Here is a 21,880-nt window from a genome sequence, read left to right as displayed (position 1 = left end):
TGATAGTTGTAACTGAGCACTCCTAAGTAAAGGTTGAAATTATATAATTTCACAATTGGGAACTAAAAAAAATTTCCTTCCTGTTTTTAATGAAATAAAAAAAGTCTTTAGACATACTACCCTTGATCCAGATGTGATAAGCAGATGGCACAAATCTCTTTTTGAAGAAGAGTAGGGAAGCATCTGCAAAAACATTTTCACTTTCAAAGAAGGAGAGAGTATTACTTGAGCCCTTATTGAAAGAGAAAGATTTCACTCTTACCATTTTCTTTGCAGAAATAAAAGTGTGTAGCCTATGTGTAGCCTATTACTCTGCTTGGTCTTCTTGGGAAAAAAATTCACTGAGACGCAGATGGGGCCATGAGTGAAGAATGATTTCTGTGTATGAAGACTCAGTGACCTGCATTGGGAGGGAATCAATATCAAATTATTGAAGCCAGTGATAAAATCATTGCTTACGAATGTGATGAGGTATATAATGTCTTTGGAGCCAGGTAGACATGGATTCATATTCTGTCTTTGTCATTTATAATTTGTGCTTCCTTGGACAAGTTATATATATTTGCATTTCTCAATGGATCAACAGAGACTAGCACAGAGTAGGCACTGCACACATGTCAGAGGAGTGAATGAAGTTTTATTTCTTATTCACATCTTTATCTATAAAATGTAAATAAAAATTTCTGCCTGGCAGTGATTTTGTAAACATTAAATGAGAAAATATATGTTAGGTTCTTGTATTAGTTTTCCAGGGCTGCTGTAACAAATAAACATAAACTTTGTGGTTTATAGTAACAGAAATGTATTACTTCAATCTCATTCCTTGTTATTGGCCCGTTCAGGCTTCAGATTTCTTCCTGATTCAACCGTGGTAGGTTGTATGTATCCAGGAATTTGTCCATTTCTTCTAGATTTTCCGGTTTGTTGGCATATAGTTCCTCGCAGTAGCCACTAATGATATGTTAAATTTCTGCAGTATCAGGTCATAATATCTATTATTTCATCTCTGATTTATTTGCATCTTTTCTCTCTTTTCTTAGTCTAGCTAAACATTTGTCAATTTTGTTTACCTTTTCAAAACATCAACTTTTTGTTTCATTGATCTTTGTATTTTTTATTTCAAGTTTCTTTGTTTCTGCTCTGATATTTATTATTTATTTTCTTCTACTAATTTTGGGTTTGGTTTACTCTTGCCTTTGTAGTTCTTTAGGATGCCTTGATAGATTGTTTATTTGATTTTTCTTATGTTTTTTGTTGTAGGCATTTATACCTATAAATTTCCCTCTGAGTACTGTTTTTTGCTGTGTCCCATAGGTTTTGGTATGTTGTGCTTCCATTTAATTTGCTTCTATAAAATTTTCAGTTTTTTTCTTAATTTCTTCATTGACCCACCGGTCATTCAGGAGCTTTGGAAAGTCTGCTGCCGGACATACTGAAAATTCATTGTGTGTTATTTTTTTTCTATTGCTGCTTTTATGATCTTTTTAAAATCCTTGATATTTGGAAGTTTGATTATTAAGTGCCCTGAAGTAGTCTTCTTTAGGTTAAATCTGCTTAGTGTTCTGTAACCTTCTTGTACTTGAACACTGATATGTTTCTCTAGGTTTGGGAAGTTCTCTGTTATTATCTCTTTGAATTAACTTTTGACCTCTATCTCTTTGAATAAATTTTCTACCCTACCTCCTCTTTAAGGCCAATAACTCTTATATTTGCCGTTTTGAGGCTACTTTATAGATTCTGTAGGCATGCTTCATGTTTTTTTCTGTTTTTTTCCTCTGACTGTCCATTTTCAAATAGCTAGCCTTCAAGCTCACTAACTCTTTGTTTTGCTCGATCAGTTCTGTTATTAAAGGATTCTAATACATTCTTCAGTATGCCAATTACATTTTCCCACTGCTGTATTTCTGCTCAATACTTTTTAATTATTTCAATCTCCATTAAAATTATCTGATAGAATTCTGAATTCTGTCTCTTAGTTATCTTGAATTTATCTGAGTTTCCTCAACGTAGCTATTTTCAATTCTCTTTCTGAAAGTTTACATATACCTGTTTCTCTAAGATTGGTCTCTGGTGCCTTATATAGCTTATTCGCTGTGGTCATGTTTTCCTAGATGATGCTGATGCTCACAGATATTCTTTGGTGTCTGGGTATTACAGAGTTAGATACTTATTTTCGTCTTTACTTTCTGGGCTTGCTTGTACTTGTCCATCTTGGAAAGGCTTTCCAGATATTTAAAAGGAATTGGGTGTTGTGATCTAACCTGTATCTGCATTACAGGGCACCTGAAGCCCAGTAACACTGTGCTTCTTGCAGACTCATAGAGGCACCGTCTTGGTAGTCTTGCATGAGATCTGGGAGAATTCTCTGGATTATTAGGTAGAGACCCTTATTTTCTTCCTGTACTTCCTTACATGCAAATGGAGTTTTTCTCTCTGTTCTGAGCCTCCTAATGCTGGGGGTGGATTGACACAAGCACACCTGCAGTCACCACAACTAGGATTGTGCTGGGACAGAACTGAAAACAGCATAGCACTGGGTGTTTCCCAAGGCCTATTTTAATCACTCCTTGGCTACTGCCTATGTTTGCTCAATAACCTGGGACTCTACAATCAGCAAATGACAAAGATAGCCCGGCCTGTTTCCTTCTCTTAATGGTGGCAAGTTTTCCCTGGTCCCACATGTGTCTAGAGTTTCCATCAAGAAATCTGAGACCAGAATCAAAAGCCTTAGAAGACTACCTGGCATTCTATTGTACTCCAGCTGTGCTGGCACTCAAAGCACAAGACACAGTCCTTCCCACTCTTGCATTCCCTTTCCAAAAGCAGAGGAGCTCACCCCAGAGCTATTGCCACCACAGGCAGTAGGAAGCTCTTCCAGACTACCACTGATGTTCCTTTAAGGTCTAAGGGCTCCTCAGTCAACTGGCAGTGAATTCTGCCTGGCCTGGGACTCACCATTTATGGCAATCGGCTCCACTCTGGCTTAGGGCAGGTCCAGAGATGTTACCAAAGACTCAGTTACTAAAATCAGGCACCACAAGAGCCTACTTGGTGCTCCATTCCCCTGTGGCCATGCTGGTACCTAAGGTGCAAAACAAAGTCCCCTTTACTTTTTCCTCTGCTTTGCTCAAGCAGAAGGAATTTTGTTTCATGGCCACCAGTATTGTGTTGAGTCTCAGCTGAAGCCAGAAAGTCCCAAGAGCCCTCACCCAAGGCCCTCAACATAGTGTCTTGTTATCACTGAGTTATTCAGGGCCCAAGCTTCCTCGGTTAGCAGGTGATGAATACTGCAAGGACTAGGTCCTTTCCTTCAAGGCAGTGGGTTCCCTTCTGGCCCAAGGCAGGTCCAGAAATGCCATGCAAGAGTTAAGTCCTGGAATCAGGGACCCTAAAAGCCCCCTTGATGCTCTGTCCTTCTGTGACTATTCTGCTACCTGAAGCCAACAAGTCTCAGAGGCTCACTGAAGGCCCTAGATGAAGTACCTTGGTATCACTGCTAGTTATTCAGGGCCCAAGGGCTCTTCAAATAGCAGGTGATGAATCCTGCCAGGATTGGGTCCTTGCCTTCAAGGCAGTGGTTTTCCTTATAGCTTTAGGTGTGTCTAGAAAAGTTGTGTGGGAGAAGGGGTCAGGTGTGGGGGCCTCACTACTCTGACTGGTGCCATATCCTGCTGTGGCTGAGCTGGTATCCAAGATGCAAGATGAAGTCCTCTCCACTCTTTCCTCTCCTGTTCTCAAGAAGAATGAATCGTCCTCTTTTGAAGCTGTGAGCTGTGCAGCCTGGGATTAGGAGACTGGTGATGCTAGCACTCCCTCAGCCACCCCAGCTGCATCTTCAATTGAGGTACCCATGTTCTCTTATTAGAACTGACCAGGCAGTTGGTGTAACTGGTAGAGACTGAGGAAAAGTAGGGTGGAGTGAGGGCCTACCCAAGAACTGCATGGGGCAAAGAGATCTTCCTCACCCAGCCAAGGGAGGGGGTAAGGAATTGTGCTACCCCGCCCTGAAACCATGTTGTTCCCACAAACCTTTGCAACCCATGGATCAGGAGCTCCCCTCATGAGCCCATGCCACCTGGGCCTTAGGTCCAAAGCACAGAGCTGTGCAGACCAATGGTGGCTACTGGGGTAGGCACTGAGACACAGGAGTTTTTGCGTACTCTGTCTCTGAGAACTATAGTGAAGCAGGAGATTCATCCACTCTCACGGGAAGGGGGCTGAAGCCAGGGAGCCAAGTGGTTTCACTCAGCAGGCCCCATTTCCATGGAACTCCATAAGCTAAAACCCACTGGCTTGGAATCTCTGCCAGCCAGCACGGCAGGCTGGAGATTGCCTAAGAAGATTGAGTTCTGAGGAAGAGGCAGCCACCATCACTATGGCTCCATTGTGCCATTTTCTCCTGCCACCGGTGCCAGCAAGACTGAGTGGCTTGGACTGGGAGTGGTTTCCCCACAGTGCAGCACAGCAGCTGTGACAGTTCTTGGCCAGACTGTTTCTGTAAGCGGGACCCTGACTGATTCCTTCTCACTGGGTGGGGCCTCCCTGCAGGATTTTCAGCATCCCCAGCCAGAGGTTTATAGACAGATCTCTGCTGTCTCTGAGAGGAGCCCCAAGGGGGAGAAGTTGCTGTAGTATTGTGGATAAGTGGTCTTAGTCTTAGCCTTTTTTGCCTACCAGCTCTGTAGAGTTGGGGTAGCCCAGACAAGGGGTATTCCCCACAGCACAACACCCCCACTCCACCAATGGGAAGCCAGACTGCTTATTTAAGCAGGTCTCTGAACCTGTTCCTCCTGACTGGATGAGACATCCCAAGAGGGGCCTCCAGACACCTCATACAGGAGAGTTCCAGCCAGCATCATGTTGGTGCCCCTCTGTGACAGAGCTCCAAGAGGAAGGAGCAGGCTGCCAACTTTGCTGTTCGGCAGCCTCCACTGGTGATACCTCCAGGTGTGGGAGGGATCCAGGCAAATAGTGGCTGGAATAGACCCCTAGCAAACAGCAGCATTTCTACAGAAGAGGGGCCTGACTGCTAAAAGGAAAACAAACTAAAAGCGACAACATCAATTAATAAAGACCCCACAAAAAACCCTATCCAAAAGTCAGCAGCCTCAAAGATCTAAGGTAGATAAACCCATAAAGATGAGAAAGAATCAACATAAAATGCTCAAAACTCAGAAAGCCGGAGTGCCTCTTCTCCAAATTATTGCAATACCTTTCCAGCAAGGGCTCAGAACTTGGCTGAGGCTGAGATGGATTAATTGACAGAAGTAGATTTCAGAAGATGGGTAATAACAAACTTCACTGAGCTAAAAGAGTATGTTCTAACCCATTGCAAAGAAGCTGAGAACCATGATAAAACATTACAGGAGTGATAACCAGAACAACCAGTTTAGAGAGAAACATAAATGACCTGATGGAGGTGAAAAACACAACATGAGAACTTCACAATGCAAACACAAGTATCAATTGCTGAATAAACCAAAGAGAAGAAAGGATATCAGAGCTTGGAGACTATGTTGCTGAAGTAATGCAGGCAGACAAGATGAGAGAAAAAAGAAAGAAAAGGAACAAACAAAACCTCAGATAACTGTGAGATTATATAAAAAGACAACCTATGACTGATTTGGTGTACCTGAAAGAGATGGGGAGAAGAGAACCAAGTTGGAAAACATATCATCCAGGAGAACTTCCCCAACCTAGCAAGACAGGACAACTTTCAAATTCAGGACATCCAGAGAACCCCAGTAAGATACTTTATGAGAAGATCAACCCCAAGTCATAATCACCAGATTCTCCAAGGATGAAATGAAGGAAAAAATGTGAAGGGCAACCAGAAAGAAAGGCCAGGTTACCTACAAAGGGAAGCCAATTAGACTAATAGCAGACCTTTCAGCAGAAACCCTATAATCCAGAAGAGATTAGGGGCCAATAATCAACATTCTTACAAGAATTTTTGGCCGGGCACGGTGGCTCATGCTTGTAATCCCAGCACTTTGGGAGGCCGAGGAGGGCGGATTATGAAGTCAGGAGATCAAGACCATCCTGGCTAACTCAGTGAAACCCCATCTCTATTAAAAATACAAAAAGTTAGCTGGGCGTGGTGGCGGGCACCTGTAGTCCCAGCTACTCCGGAGGCTGAGGCAGGAGAATGGCATGAACCCAGGAGGCGGAGCTTGCAGTGAGCCAAGATTGTGCCACTGCACTCCAGCCTGGGTAACGGAGCGACACTCCGTCTCAAAAAAAAAAAAAAAAAAAAAAAAAAATTTTTAACCTGGAGTTTCATATCCAGCCTAACTAATCTTTATAAGTGGAGGAGAAATAAGATCTTTTTCAGACAAGCAAATGCTGAAGGAATTCATCATCACCAGGCCTGCCTTGCAAGAGCTCCTGAAGGAAGCACGAAGTATGGAAAAATATAAATTATTACCAGCCGCTACACAAACCCTCTGAAGTACACAGACCAATGACACTATGAAGCAACTACATAAACAAGTCTGCAAAATAATCAGCTACCATCATGATTACAGGATTAAATTCACATATAACAATACTAAAATGTAAATGGGCTAAATGGCAAAATTAAAAGACAAAGAATGGAAAGCTAAAGAGTGAAGATCCATCAGTATGCTGTCTTCAAGAGACCCATCTGAAACACAAAGACAGACATAGACTTAAAATAAAGGGATGAAGGAAAATTTACCAAGCAAATGGTAAACAGAAGAAAACAGAGGTTGCAATCCTAGTTTCTGACAAAACAGACTTTAAACTAACAAAGATCAAAGGAGACAAAGGACATTACATAATGGTAAAGGTGTCAATTCAACAAGAGCTAACTATCCTAAATATATATACACCCAATACAGAAGCACCCAGATTCATAAAACAGATTTTTAGAGACCTACAAAGAGATGTATACTTCCTCACAATAGTAGTGGGAGACTTTAACACCCCATGGTCACTAGTCACTATTAGACAGATAATTGATTCAGAAAATTGATAAAGATATTCAGGACTTTAACTCAGTTCTGGATCAAGTGGACCTGATATCTACAAAACTCTTGATGCCCAAAACAACAAAATATACATTCTTCTCAGCACCACATGACACTTACTCTAAAATTGATTACATAATTGGAAGTAAATCACTCCTCAGCAAATGTAAAAAAAAAAACAACAACACAAAAAGCTGAAATAGTAACAGTTTCTCAGGCCACAGCACAATCAAATTAGAACTCAAGATTAAAAAACTCATCCAAAGCCACACAATTACATGAAAACTGATCAACCTGCTCCTGAATGACTCCTGGGTAAATAATGAAATTAAGGCAGGAATCAAGACGTTCTTTAAAACTAGTGAGAACAAAGAGACAATGTACCAGAATGTCCAGGATGCAGCTAAAGCAATGTTAAGAGGAAATTTTATATAACTAAATGCCAACATTAAAAAGCTAGAATGATCTCAAATCAACATCCTAATATCACAACTAAAAGATTTAGAGAACCAAGAGCAAACAAACCCCAAAGCTAGAATAAGATAATAATTAACCAAATTCAGAGTGGAACTAAAAGAAATAGAGACAGGAGAAACCCTTTTAAAAAATCAGCGAATTAAGCAGCTAATTTTTTGAAAAAAATAAAATAAAACAGACTGCTAGTAGACTAATAAAAAAGAGATGAGAATTAAATAGACACAATAAAAAATGATAAAGGGGATTATTACTGACCCCACAGAAATACAAACAACTATCAGAGAATACTATAAACACCTCTATGCAAATAAACTAGAAAATCTAGAAGAAATTGATAAACTCCTGGACACATACACCCTCTCAAGACTGAACCAGGAAGAAGATGGATCCCTGAATAGACCAATAACAATATTGAGGCAGTAATAAATAGCCTATTAACTAAATAAAGCCCAGGACCAGGTGTATTTACAGCTTAATTCTACCAGAGGTACAAAGAAGAGCTGATACCCTTACTTGTGAAACTATTCCATGTGGGAGTTCTGTCAGGCTGGTGGGAAAAATTTGAAAGATAGTTATAACAAATAGGCACAAACCTTCTTGGAAGGCCCGGGGGTTTGCATAAACTCCAGTAATAGATCTGGCTGAAGGCAGCCTAATCCTTACCTTGAGTAAATAGCTTAAAATAGGTACAAAGGAATGTAAGGGAGTTTATCTAAATAGCTTGTTTACTCAGGTGGTCCTAAAACCAACCTTTGATTACCTGCAGGTGCATGATTGCTCTCTACTTGTGAGATCTGCAATGTCAATTACCCTCTAATGGTGTTTACTCAATACCTTTGTCATTTAATCTATACTGAATAAATGCAAGCTTCACTGGCTACTTGGGGCCATGGCTGTGACTCTTTACAGCACCATCCTTGGTGTCTGTGAGTGGCCCCGACCCTCAGCCAGACTGACAGGCGAAATATCTGTCTTGGTGTATGTTATTCATCCATCATTGGGTCAGGGTCTGCGGGACAGACCCCCACAATTCCAAACAATTGAAAAGGAAGGAGTCCTCCCTAACTCATGTTATGTCATTATCTTAATACCAAAACCAGTCAGAGATACCACAACAGCAAACAACAACAACAACAACAAAAACTTCAGGCCAATATCCCTGATGAACATATATGCAAGAATTCTCAATAAAATACTGGCAAACCAAATCCAGCTGCACATTAAAAAGCTTATCCACCACAGTCAAGTTGGCTTCATCCCTGTGATGCAAGGCTAGTTCAACATATGCAAATCAATAAATGTAAAATGTCACATAAACAGAACTAAAGACAAAAATCACATTATTTTATCAATAGACCCAGAAAAGGACTTTGATAAAATTCAACATCTCTTCATGTTAAAAACTCTGAATAAACTAGGTATTGAAAGAACTTACCTCAAAATAATAAGACCTGTTTATGACAAACCCACAGCCAACATCATACTGAATGGGCAAAAGCTGAAAGCATTCGCCTTGAAAACTGACACAAGAAAAGGATGTCCTCTCTCACCACTCCTATTCAATGTAGTATTGGAAATTCTGGCCCTGGCAATCAGGCAAGAGAAAAAATAAACATTATTCAAACAGGAAGAGTGGAAGTCAAATTTTCTTTTTTGCAGATGACATGATCCTATTTCTAGAAAACCTCATCATCTCAGGTCAAAAGCTTCTTAAGCTAATAAGCAACTTCAGCAAAGTCTCAGGATAAAAAAAATCAATGTGCAAAAGTCACAAGCACTCCTATACACCAACAATAGACAAACAGAGAACCAAATCATAAATGAATTCCCATTCACAATTGCTACAAAGAGAATAAAATACCTAGGAATACAGCTAACAAGGTATGTGAAAGACCTCTTCAAGGAGAACTACAAATCACTGCTCAAGAAAATCAGAGATAACACAAACAAATGGAAAACCATTCCATGCTTATGGATAGGAAGAATGAATATCGTGAAAATGGCCATAATGCCCAAAGTAATTTATAGATTCCATGCTATTCCCATTAAACTACCATTGACATTCTTCACAAAATAAGAAGAAAATATTTTAAAATTCATATGGAACCAAGAAAGAGCTTGTATATCCAAGACAATCCTATGCAAAAAGAACAAAGCTGGAGGCATCACACTAACCAACTTCAGACTATACTACAAGGCTACAGTGACCAAAACAGCATTAATCCTGGTACAGAAACAAACACATAGACTAATGGAACAAAATAGAGAACTCAGAAATAATACTAAACATCTACAACATTCTGACAAAAACAAGCAATAGGGGATAGGATTCCCTATTTAATAAATGGTGCTGGAAAAACTGGCTCACCATATGCAGAAAACTGAAACTGGACCCCTTCCTAACACCTTATACAAAAATTAACTCAAGATGAATTAAATACCTAAATATAAAACCCCAAACTATAAAAACCCCAGAAGAAAATCTAGGCAATACCATGCAGGACACAGGCATGGACAAAGATTTCATGACAAAATCTCCAAAAGTAAGTGCAACAAAAGCAATAATTGGCAAACGAGATCTAATTAAATTAAAGGACTTCTGCACAGCAAAAGAAACTATCATCAAAGCGAACGGACAACATACAGAGTAGTAGAAAATTTTTGTAATCTATCCATCTGACAAATGTCTAATATCTAGAATGTATAACTAAGTTAAACAAATTTATAAGAAAAAAAACAACAACGCCGTTAAAAAGCAGGCAAATGCCATGAACCAAGACTTCTCCAAGGAAGAAATTTGTGTGGCCAACAAACATATAAAAGAAAGCTCAACATTACTAATTAGTAGAAAAATGCAAATCAAAACCACAATGAAATACCATCTCACTCCAGTCAGAATGGTGATTATGAAAAAGTCAATAAACAACAGATGCTGGTAAGGTTGCAGAGAAACAGAAATGCTTTTACACTGTTGGTGGGAATGTAAATTAGTTCAACCATTGTGGAAGACTGTGTGGCAATTTCTCAAACATCTAAAACCAGAAATACCATTTGACTCAGCAATCTCATTACTGAGCATATACCCAAATGAATATAAATCATTCTGTAACAAATATACATACATGCATATGTTCACTGCAGCACTATTCACAATAGAAAAAACATAGAATCAACCCAAATGCCCACCAATGATAGACTGGATAAAGAAAATGTGGTACATATACACCAAGGAATACTATGCAGCCATAAAAAGGAATGAGATCATGTCCTTTGCAGGAACGTGGATGGAGCTTGAAGTCATTATCATCAGCAAACTAACACAGGAACAGGAAACCAAATACTGCATGTTCTCACTTATAAGTGGGAGCTGCACAATGATAACACATGGAAACAGGAAGGCAAACAACACACACTGAAGCCTGTTGGGAGGGGTGAGGTGGGGAGACGGAGAGCATTAGAAACAATAGCTAATGCATGCTGGGCTTAATACCTAGGTGATTGGTTGATAGGAGCAGCAAACCACCATGACACGTATTAACCTATGTAGCAAACCTGCATATCCTGCACATGTACCCTGGAACTTAAAATAAAAGTAGAAATAGAAAAATGTCCTATATTGTATATTCTACAAGTTTTAAGACTCAAGAAAATAACTTCTACCTCAAATCTTTCTTGAGATTATTAGAATTTGTGTAAATTTAATTGTATGGCATTTCTTCTTTCTTGGAGTGTATGAGTTTGGTAGACAGGTAACAAAATCCATATTATAATGCTTAGTGGCACAGAGAGATATAAATGATTACACATAGTATTGTATCTTAACTAAAATGTAGTGATAGCTGACTGCATATTTGGACTTTATTTCATTGTTTCAATGTATTTAAAATAATGCCCCAGTGCTAAACACAGATTCTGCAACAAAATGTTTGAGGATGAAAGTCAGAATTGAATCATTGAATCATTAAGAGATTTGATGTCAGAAAAATCTAGTTCCAGACTCACACTCCACTATTTATTAGCTATAATCTTTTGGACAGGTTGCAGAGCTTCTCAGCTGGTATTGTCAGAGCACACAGGTGCTCTGTGAAAGGGTTACTAGAGGGCCAAGATAGTCTTAAGGCAGCCAGAACTTCCTATCCTGTGTACTGTGGCCAAAAGCAGTATTCTTTTGTTTATTAGTCCATTTTCATACTGCTATGAAGAAATAACTAAGACTGGATAATTTATAAAAGAAAAAAAAGAGGTTTAATGGACTCACAGTTCCACATGGCCGGGGAGGCCTCACAATCATGGTGGACGGCAAAGGAGAAGCAAAGGCACGTCTTACGTGGCAGCAGGCAAGAGGGCATGGGCCAGGGAACTGCCCTTTGTAAAACCATCAGATCTCATGAGACTTATTCATTATCCTGAGAACAGCATGGGAATACCCGCCCCCATGATTCAATTACCTCCCACCAGGTTTCTCCCATGACACGCGGAGATTATGAGAGCCACAATTCAAGATGAGATTTGGGTGGGGACACAGTCAAACCATATTTGGTTACTCCCATGTGCTGCTGTACAAATATTATTATTTTCTAAGTGTGTCATGTGGTTAGAAAATAAACGTTGAAAAGTTGCCGATGTCTGAATCTCAAACATTTGCTGTAAAAAGATGGGATTGCTGTGAGAATTAAGTTAGATAATATTCTTTCTGGTAAATAAGAACTCAATAGATGTAAATTATTAGTAGTAGTAAAGGGTAAAAATATGTAATAATAAATGTATAAGTCAGTTATTTAAGAATCTGAGCCTTCATGCAAAAGGAAAGCGGCATGGATAAATAATTACTTTATATAACCTTGTGCATGGTTTGATTTACTTTTATTATATATATAGATGACAAATATATATAATAAGTTTGCTATATATATATTTAAAGTAGTGTATATTATATATAACTTATATATTATATATAAGTTATATATATTATATATAATATATAATATATAAGTTACATATAATATATAACACATATATAAGTTGTGTGTGTGTGTATATGTGTGTGTGTGTGTGTGTGTGTATATATATATAAAAAACTAGTGAATTTTTCAAAAATTATCCAAGACTCCAGTGTTTCTTCTCAAGGGAATCTCCACAAAAATATTTTATTTCTTTTTCTTATGTTTTGTTTTTATTTTCAGTGGTGCTTCCTCCAGGTTTTGAAATTAACCAGAGCACTTCCATTATTGAGTGAACAACTGTTGGAGGAAGATGCTTTATTTTGTTCATTCTATTATTGAGTGAGCAATGGTTGGAGGAAGTTGCTTCATTTTGTTCAGTGGAAGTTGTTTACTCCTTATGCCCAGATACCCCATTTGCCATGCTTCTTCATCAGCCTGTCATGTTTTCCATTGTCTCTGGTAGAGTATTTGACAATTTTCTGGGATTCATTTTGTTGTCAGTCAGAATATATTTACTTAGTTGTAAGCCTGCCACCAGCCTTCACTTCCTAACTTTTATCTCAATAATGGCATTGAAAGAGCTTGTAGCAAGTGGTATGCCTTTCTTCCATACTAAACAGATAATGCTACTTACAGCTAAGTCTATCTGGTAGCTGCCATGAAATTTTTTCCATTGTGTAGTTGAAAACTAGCCTGAAGGGGATATATCTGATTTTAGCCAAAAGAAAGAGACAATTTCATCCTCATGCCTGAAATCTGAAATTTGAAGAAATTTTCCTATTTAGGATATTCTATACCAAAACAAATTTTGCCTTTTAAAAAAATATTTACCTCCTAATTTGTATCAGGCACTATGCCACAGACAAGAGAGACTAAGAGTGGAATTCCACATGTTCCAGAAATCTAGAATCTTACAATTTAACCTTTACCAGAATCACCTGGAAAACTTGTAAAAATAGGATTCTAAGTGCTCTTTACAGCAGGTCTGGGTTGTGGGCTTTCGAATCTGCAAGTTTTACAAGGATCTCAGATAATTCTGTTATTTCTGACCTTTGAGAAACACTGCCTGATAGGCGACACAGAGAGATAAAGCATGAAAAATAGCTTGGTGCTAGGAATGTGATTATGGTGTTCAGTGGACACTCAAAAGGTACCTTTACTGGAGACCTGGGTCACTGTCATGGTACAATGTGGGGATTAATTTGCATAGGCAAATTTAGGTCAGAATATACAAGATTTTGAACATCAGTTTCAGGAGTTTGAATTTATTCCAGATGTCACAGCATTTGAGCTACACTAACTAGGTCACTGAAAACCACTGGGTGATTTGAATAAGAGGTGATTTATCAATTTTTTTAGGATAGTTGCTCTGGCAACAAAACCTAAGATGAATTGGAGCAAAAACAACTAGAGAGTTTCTACAGCTAGGAGGCATCTGTTGTTAATTGTGCAGGTATGAGGTGGTAAGTATTCAGACTAGAGTGGTAGCAGCGGAAAAATATAAATGGCACACAGTAGAAGGATTGCCAAGAAACCATAGGGGTGCAGAGGCTGAAGGTAAAAAAAAAAAAAATAGAAGGGCTTTAAGATTTGGTACTCAATAATGAAAGATTGAAAATTTTGCTGACTGATACAGGAAGATGGTAAAGAAGGAATGATTTCCTGGGAAGATTGAGAGTGTAAGTTTGGACACACTTGATCTGAACTGAGAAGATAAATATTCAAGTAGAAATTTTATTCTAACAATTAGAGATACTGACTACAAACTAAGAAACCCGATATAGACCCCACGTGTTCTAACAATGGTGAAATGACCCCAAACTCTATTTTCTGCTTTAGGTTTCATAATAAAAATTTATTAAAACACCACGAATGATCTTTTTTTTGGCTATATCTGGAATAACATTTATAAGAGATATATAATGATAGTATGGTAACAAATGCCATAAAGATAGCAAAGATTGGGTGTCCAAGAAGATATTAGGTAGAGTCAGAGGGCAGTAAACAGCCTAACCAGCCAAAACAAACAAACAAACAAAAAAAACACTGCGTGCATCATCATATACTTTGATCAAACTCACAATGTGTTTACCCTCGTTATCAAGGGTAATTTGAAACTTATGATGAATCTTATTTGAGAATTGTAGGGCCAATACTAAATCAGAATCAACTAAATTTAATTTCTCTTTTGGCCAATTGTATCTCCATAGGTATAACATCCTCAGGAGGGTATAAATCAAATGCAAAGAACGCCTGGTCCTCAATGTCTAAATTGTCATAGGACTTGTTAACCGTGTACAATTTTATTTTCTTCACCACTTTTGTATTGCACTGTATACTGGTATTTGGAAGAGAAAAGGAGGTTTTGTCATAGAAGTTATATAATTCTATAGTGTCATTTTGTTGTCCCTCCCAACAGAAATGGCCCTTCCCCATATACCAGATGCTATGTCCCATGGGGGTGGATATTAGAGGCCAAATTTGGGAAAAATCAGGGTTCCAAGTGGCTTGAGGGCATAGCGATTCTCCTTTTCTCTTTTCACAATCTGAAAGGGATAGGGGATGCCTTGTGTTATTATCAGCTAAAATAGCCCACCTATTTCCCAGGGGAAGTATTCTTAAATTGTTTACAATAGTCCCAATGCCTGCCAGCTGAACGACAGAGTACAATTGAGCCTCATTTAACTTCGGTGCCTGGGCTCTGAGAATACAATGTTTAAGGTCACATTTTCCATCCAAAAATCTTCATAAGTTTTGGGAACCATATATTTTCCACAGGTGTTTGGATTGTGCCTCAGTACTGAGGATTGTAGGCCATTGCTTCATAGCCACCTCAGATTCCATTTGTAATAAAATAGATATGAGCCCCTGTTGGGTAAGAGTACATGCTTGTTCCCATCTTTGGGTTTGGGAGTATGTTTTCATGTTTTTTTCTGGTTTATTCCATCCATTTGATGAGTGCTGCATTATCTTTGAAAGCAACTTCCCATCCTTTTTCCTCTTCCTGGAATAGCATTCCTTCTATGTGGCCTATTTTTGATAGGGACTTTTTTTCTAAAGAATGTCTCTCTTCATTAGTCATGAACTCAGCTTGCCCCAGTATGCCTAGCCTAGCTCCAATTCCTGCAGGGAGGCTGCGCTTTAGTTTTTTGGATGGCCACTTTTAGTGTATCCACCGGGAATGCTGTTGCCATTGTATACTGATGGCATTTATACAATTTGGAAAAATGGAGTCAATCCAGAACTGCTGGGCATCCCAAACAATTGTTAGGTGAGTGGAGGTTCCACCTAAGTATACCCTTGTCTGGGTATTCCATAAGGCTTCCCAGAGGCACCCTGGTCTTAGGGTGGAATTTGTGCTCTCAGGGACCTCTTTCCACCAATTGACTCCCATCAATATTTATTTAAGGGCAGTGTCAGTGTGGTTGGTGCTGGATAGGGGGATCCAGCCACAGGCACAGGGCTGGTGGTTATTTGGGCGGGCCATGCTATGGCAGTTTACACAGGAGGCAGCTAGGTGTTTCCCACTGTAACCAAGCAATTGTCTCAACTGATTATCCTCAATATCTATTGTTATGCAATGTCCTACCTGGTTAGACCCTCTCAGCCATCGTCCTGCGACATTGTTAGGCAAGTATTCCTGCAGGGAGTCATATTTGGTTGCAAGCCTATAATACAGGTACCCTACAAAGGGGGATCCTCGGGGAATGTTTAGAATGTTGCTGTTCCATATGAGTCTTCATTTTTTCCTGGTCTATATCATACCTAATGATGTGGGCTCGGCCTGCAGGAAGATTGCTGAGGTGTACAGGGGACTAGGAGAAATTTTCAGGTTTGAAAAGAGAAGGAGTGTGCAGTAGGCAGACGGAGGAGATTGTGGGAATGAGGATGAACAAGTAAAACATTTCCCTGGAATGAGAATGAACAAGTAAAACATTTTCCTGGCTTTAGCAAAGGAATGTATGGCCACACCCATTTAGAAAGTTATACCAAGGAAGATTGCATAGATTCCAAACAGCTTCTTAGGGGTCTCAGTTAAAACATTCAGGGGTTTACCAATATTCTATAGCAAGGAAAGTAAGAATGAGAGTTATTTTAGGGTTCATGAGGATTGGCCTGATCCGGTGTCTCTGGAAGTATGCCAGCTTTCGTTGTATCCCTAGAGACTGACTTAGCCTCCAGTGTTCTCTTCATTTACAGGCGCGTGTCAGAGACCGGTTCAGAAGTCCTTGGGCGGTCAGGAATGTGGTTGGGTGGTCGTTTTAAGTGTGAAATGTGAATCCAAGAAGCGATTCCCTTTGACTTTGCAGCGCAAGAGTTGGTTAAAAGCACCCGATAAGGTCCTTTCCAGCGGGGTTGTAGGGAGTCCTCCAGTTTTGGTGTCTTTTCCAACATACAAAGTCACCTGTCTGTAATCCGTGGTCTTCGGGGTCATCAGCCCCTCCAGGAGCTAACTGTGAAAAGATCCTGTTACCGGCTTTGTATTATTTCTTAAGGTTTTGAGGAGCCCTTGACAATAGTGCCATATTCGCCCTTTGAGTAAGGCTAATTTGTATAAGCCCTCAATCAGCTTCCTAGGTCTCCCTGTTATGATTTCACAGGGCAATAAACAGTGTTTTCCAAAAGGAGTGGATCTAAGATTAAGCAAGACCAGTGGGAGGGCTTTTGGTCAAGGGAGGTTAAAAGCCTCTGTCAACTTAACTAATTAAGTTTTTATTGTGCCATTTGTCCATTCCACCAACCTGGAGGATTGGGAATGGTAGGCACAATGAAAATGTTGTATTATGGGCCAGATTTTACAAATGGATTGAACAACTTGTCCAGTAAAATGAGTCCCACAATCACTGTGCAGTTCAGAAGGAATTCCCCAAACTGGAACAATTCTCTCTAACAAAATTTTCCCTACTTTTAAGGCGGTAGCCCTCCGACAAGGAAATGCTTCTACTCAATGAGAAAACATACAAACTAAGACCAGCACATATTTGAAAATTTGAGATGGAGGCATCTGGATAAAACCCAACTGCTGTACTTCAAAAGGTCCTATTGGCAAAAGAAAATGACCTTGGGAGCCATGTAAGGGCTTGCCGGGGTTATGTTCTGGGCATATAGTGTATTGAGAGTGTATACCTTTGGGGCTATCATGAGGGATAGTTTCCAAAAGTATTGTTTTCCCCATGATACCATTTTTTTCAGGAGCCCGATGAGTCTTTTCATGAATAAACTGAAGGAAAGGCAATTGTGCACCTATGGGAACTATGGGTTTTGTTGTTGTTGTTGTTAGGCCCTAGCTATAATTCCTTACTTGGGTCAAACATTCCTCCCTTCTGCTGCCAGGTTTGTTTCTCTTGAGGGGTACAGGCTTGTTGATACTGTAAAAGAATGTTAGTGAGGGTATTTGTAGGATGAAAGGTACATTCCCATGCAGGACAGGCCATCTTTCCTAGGGCAGCATTCTTTGCTGCAGCATCAGCTAGATTATTTCCTTTTGCTTCTTCAGTGTTATCTTTTGAGTGCCCAGGAATTTTTATGATTACAAATTGCTTTGGCATCTGAACTGCTTCTAGTAACTCCTAGACTTGGTGCCAGTTTTGTATGGCCTGTCCGGATGAGGTAAGAAATCCTCTCTGTTTCCATAGAATGTCAAAATCATGGGCTACTCTGAAAGCATGTTGGCTATCAGTATATATATTTGCCACTTTTCCTTTGGCTAATTTACAAGCTCTAGTTAATGCTATTATCTCTGCCATCTGGGATGATTGGACTCCTTGGAGTTGGGTGCTTTCGATTATGTCTGTTATGGAAGTGATGGCATATCCTGCCCGGTAATGCCCCTGGTTGTCCCTTAAATAAGAACCATCCGTGAACCAAATTAATTCAGCATTCTTAATGGTAGTTTTCTATGAATCTTCCCTAGGGGAGAGTAAGATATTAGTTAGTAGATTGAAGTTGTGTTCCTCTTCCTCTTGTTGTTCACCTGGAAGGGGGAGCAGGGGAGCAGGGTTAAGAGTGTTACAGTGCTTCAAAGTGATGTTGGGAGCAGAAAGCAGGGGTACCTCATAAGAGGCGAGGTGCCTAACAGAATAGTGTTGAGTGTGGTGAGAGCTTAGAAGAGATTTCACAGAGTAGGGGACATAGATGGTCAGAGGGGACCCTAGGACAAATTCTTCGACGTTTTTGCATAAGGTGGCTGAAGCTGATACTGCCCTCATACAAGGAGGGTGCCCCCTTGCTGGATCTGTTGACGAAAATAATTAATTGGTCTGTGATTGTCACTATGTTTTTGAGTTAATACTCCTACAGCATTCATGTTTATTTCACGTACAGAGAGGGAAAAGGGAAGACTATAATTGGGGTGGCCTAGAGCAGGTGCTTGTGTGAGAGCCTGTTTTAGACGTTCTGTGTGTTATTTTTCTCCCTCCTCCCGGTGGGTTGGGCTTGGCTGGGTCTGTTTTAGTTTTTTATATAGGGGTTGGACCATTAAGGAGTAGTTTCGAATCCAGTTCCTGCAATAGCCTGTTAACCCTAAAAATCCTTTTAATTGCCTTTTAGTTTGGGGCAGGGGAAAGGTCATAACAGCAGAGAGGCTCTCAGGGTTTACTAGTAGCCCCCTTGGGGAAATCATATGTTCCAAGTATTTAACTTGGGGCAGGCAAAATTGTAATTTATCATTTGATACTTTGTGTCCCTTAAAAGCAAGCTATTGTAATAGGCGGACAGTATCTTCTCTGCATTTTCCTAGGGAGGATGAACACAACAATAAATCATCCATATACTGAGTTAGTGTAGATTCATTTGGAAATTCAGTGTCATCTAAATCTGCCTTTAGTATTTGAGAAAAATAAGTAGGACTTTCAGAGTAGCCCTGGGGTAAGACTGTCCATGTGCATTCGTGATTTTCACAAGTGAAAGCAAAAAGATACTGGCTATTTTGCTCTACAGCTATGCTGAAAAATGCACTGCATAAATCAATAACAGAGAAGTGGCTGGCAGTGATAGGAATATTGGACAGTAAGGTGTGGGAGTTAGGAACAACAGGGTATCTAGGAATTATTATTTTATTTATAGCTCTTAGGTCTTAAACAATTCTCCAGCCTTTCCCATTTGGCTTTTAACTGGGAGGACTGGTGTATTGCAAGGGCTGGTGTGGGGTATGATGAATCCTTTGTCTAAATAGTCCTGAATGGTTGGTTTGATTTCTAGTAAGGCTTCAGGTCTAAGGGGATATTGCCTTACATTTGACAGGGGTTTGGATTTATTTATGGTTATCTCTGTAGGGACTGCCGACTTAATTCTTTCAGTATCTGTGGAAGAGCTTGCCCATAAGGAGTCTGGTACCTTAGATAAGAAAGGCTCTAATTTTTCCTGTCCAGAATCTTGATTAACTTTCACAAGCATAATGTTACATGTGGGCTTTTGTAAGTCTTCTGTGTCTCCCAAGTTGAGAATCATTTCTCCCTTCTGTGAAAATGAGATGTGAGCATTATGGGCCTCTAGGAAATCCCGTCCCAGCAGGTGTATGGGGACACTATCTACTATTAAACAAAGTGATGCCCCACTAGTTCTCCTAATGGAAATTGAAGGGGATTTGATTTAAAGCCTTTAATAGGAGAGTTTGAAACCCCTAGCATTTGGACTTTTTCTTTACTCTGAGGGAAAGTGTTCTTAATCAAGGTAGGGTTGAGGGCTTACAGTGTAGCACCAGTGTTGACAAGGACTTTGGTATTTTCTCCATTTATGGACATTTCTGCTTCTCTTAAATCATTAGTTAGAAGTGGAGGGAAAACCCTCTCTATGCCCTCAGAGCATCCCTATTCTGATTTTTGAGTTGTTCTAGTGCCTTCCTCTGGGGCCGTTTGCCCAATTTGTGCAATCACCCATTTAAGTTTTTTGCGTTATTTTTTAAAATGTCCTTTCTTTTTGCAATAGTGGCAAGTTGCTTTCTTTTGGGGCTGCTTAGATCTCTGGGAAACATGGGACCCTTGCAAACTCCCAACTTGGTTACTAAGTTGTTTTAGTTGTAAACTCATAATTTTAGAGACTCTGTCCTTTTCTTTCTTAATGATTGTGACAATTGGTCAGCTAGGGTAACTAGGTGGCTAGTGGGCAAGGAACCCCAAGCCACATTATTCCTCTTTATTAGGGTTGCTAACTCCTTATCTAAACCTTGAATAAACTCAGAATTTAGTAAGGTGTCACTTCTAATGTGCTTAAAGTTTTCAGGAGGTATTCCTGAAAACTGTTTGAATGTCTTTTCAAACCTGATATAAAAGTCAGGTATGGTTTCATTTGGGCGTATTTTACATTGTTGCACCTTTGCCCAGTCTATAACCTTGGGGAATATCTGTGGTATAGTTTCACAGAGGCGATTGCAAAGCTCTCTGTATTTCTCTCTTCCAGTTGCATCTATTCTGTCAAAATCTTCTAAAGACTGTTTCCAATCTGCTACCCTAAACCATTCTTCAGCTTTGTTTTTGGGGACCAGTAACTCAATCAGCTGATATAGGTCAGAGAACCCTGGATAATAAGTCTTAAGCATTAATTGGAACTCCTTAGAAAACCCAAAGAGATCTTCAGTTGGATTGGAGAATCCAGATACCAGGGCCTTAAACTCTGATTTGGTCCAGGGGGTATGTATTATGTTAGAATCCTCTCTGTCTGTGGGTTTTACTCTAAAAAGAGCAACTACTATATTATTTTCTCCAGCTATTTCTGGTCCCTCTGTGACTTGAGGGGGTAGGGGAAGGCGAAGGAAAAATGAAATTGTCCAGACGAGGAAGTTCAGAGAGCAGAGGGTCAGGAGAAGCAGAGGGGAGACAGTTTCTGGAGCCTTCCTGATTTCAGAAGTGGCTTCTACTAATTTCTTTAAATCTGAGAGAGTTTCAAACATTTTTTTTATTAACTTCCTGGAGGAAGGCAAGCTGATTGTTCCCTCTTTTTGATGATTCTAGGTGCCAGCTAAAGTATGACTCCCATTCATTTTCTTTGATTTGGGAGCCTAATTTTTCCAATCTAGCATGCAAGATAACTAATTTAGGGATATCAAAAGTTCCCCGTTTTAGAAACCTTAGACCTAGGTAATCTTTAGTAACATCTTCGCATTTACATAAATACTTGCAAGTAAAGGCACCATAATTATTAAACATAAACCGAGCTTGGGTGCCCGTAGAGGGCTGCTCCCCTTGACTTTCCTCTTTTTTAGAGAGTTTATTTCCCATCCAATCTCTCTCTCTCTTTTTTTTTGGGGGGGGGGGCGGTGGGGGGAACTGACCTGTGGCCTAGGGTTTTTGTGTTGTGGATCAATATGTGCTGCTTGTGGGCAGGACTCCACGGTGGGTCACCACTGAGTTGTTTCTACTCTTACATGTCTCAGTTTCTCTCTTCAGAGCTCTATTACCTCTGAGAGGGCTCAAAACACCGGGTGATCAGCCCTTATATGTGTTTCCTGGATGAGCCTTTTTCAATCAATAT

This window comes from Pongo pygmaeus, chromosome X, assembly GCF_028885625.2.
Source record: "Pongo pygmaeus isolate AG05252 chromosome X, NHGRI_mPonPyg2-v2.0_pri, whole genome shotgun sequence".
NCBI lineage: Eukaryota > Metazoa > Chordata > Mammalia > Primates > Hominidae > Pongo > Pongo pygmaeus.
Note: the sequence above shows the minus strand (reverse complement) of the source record.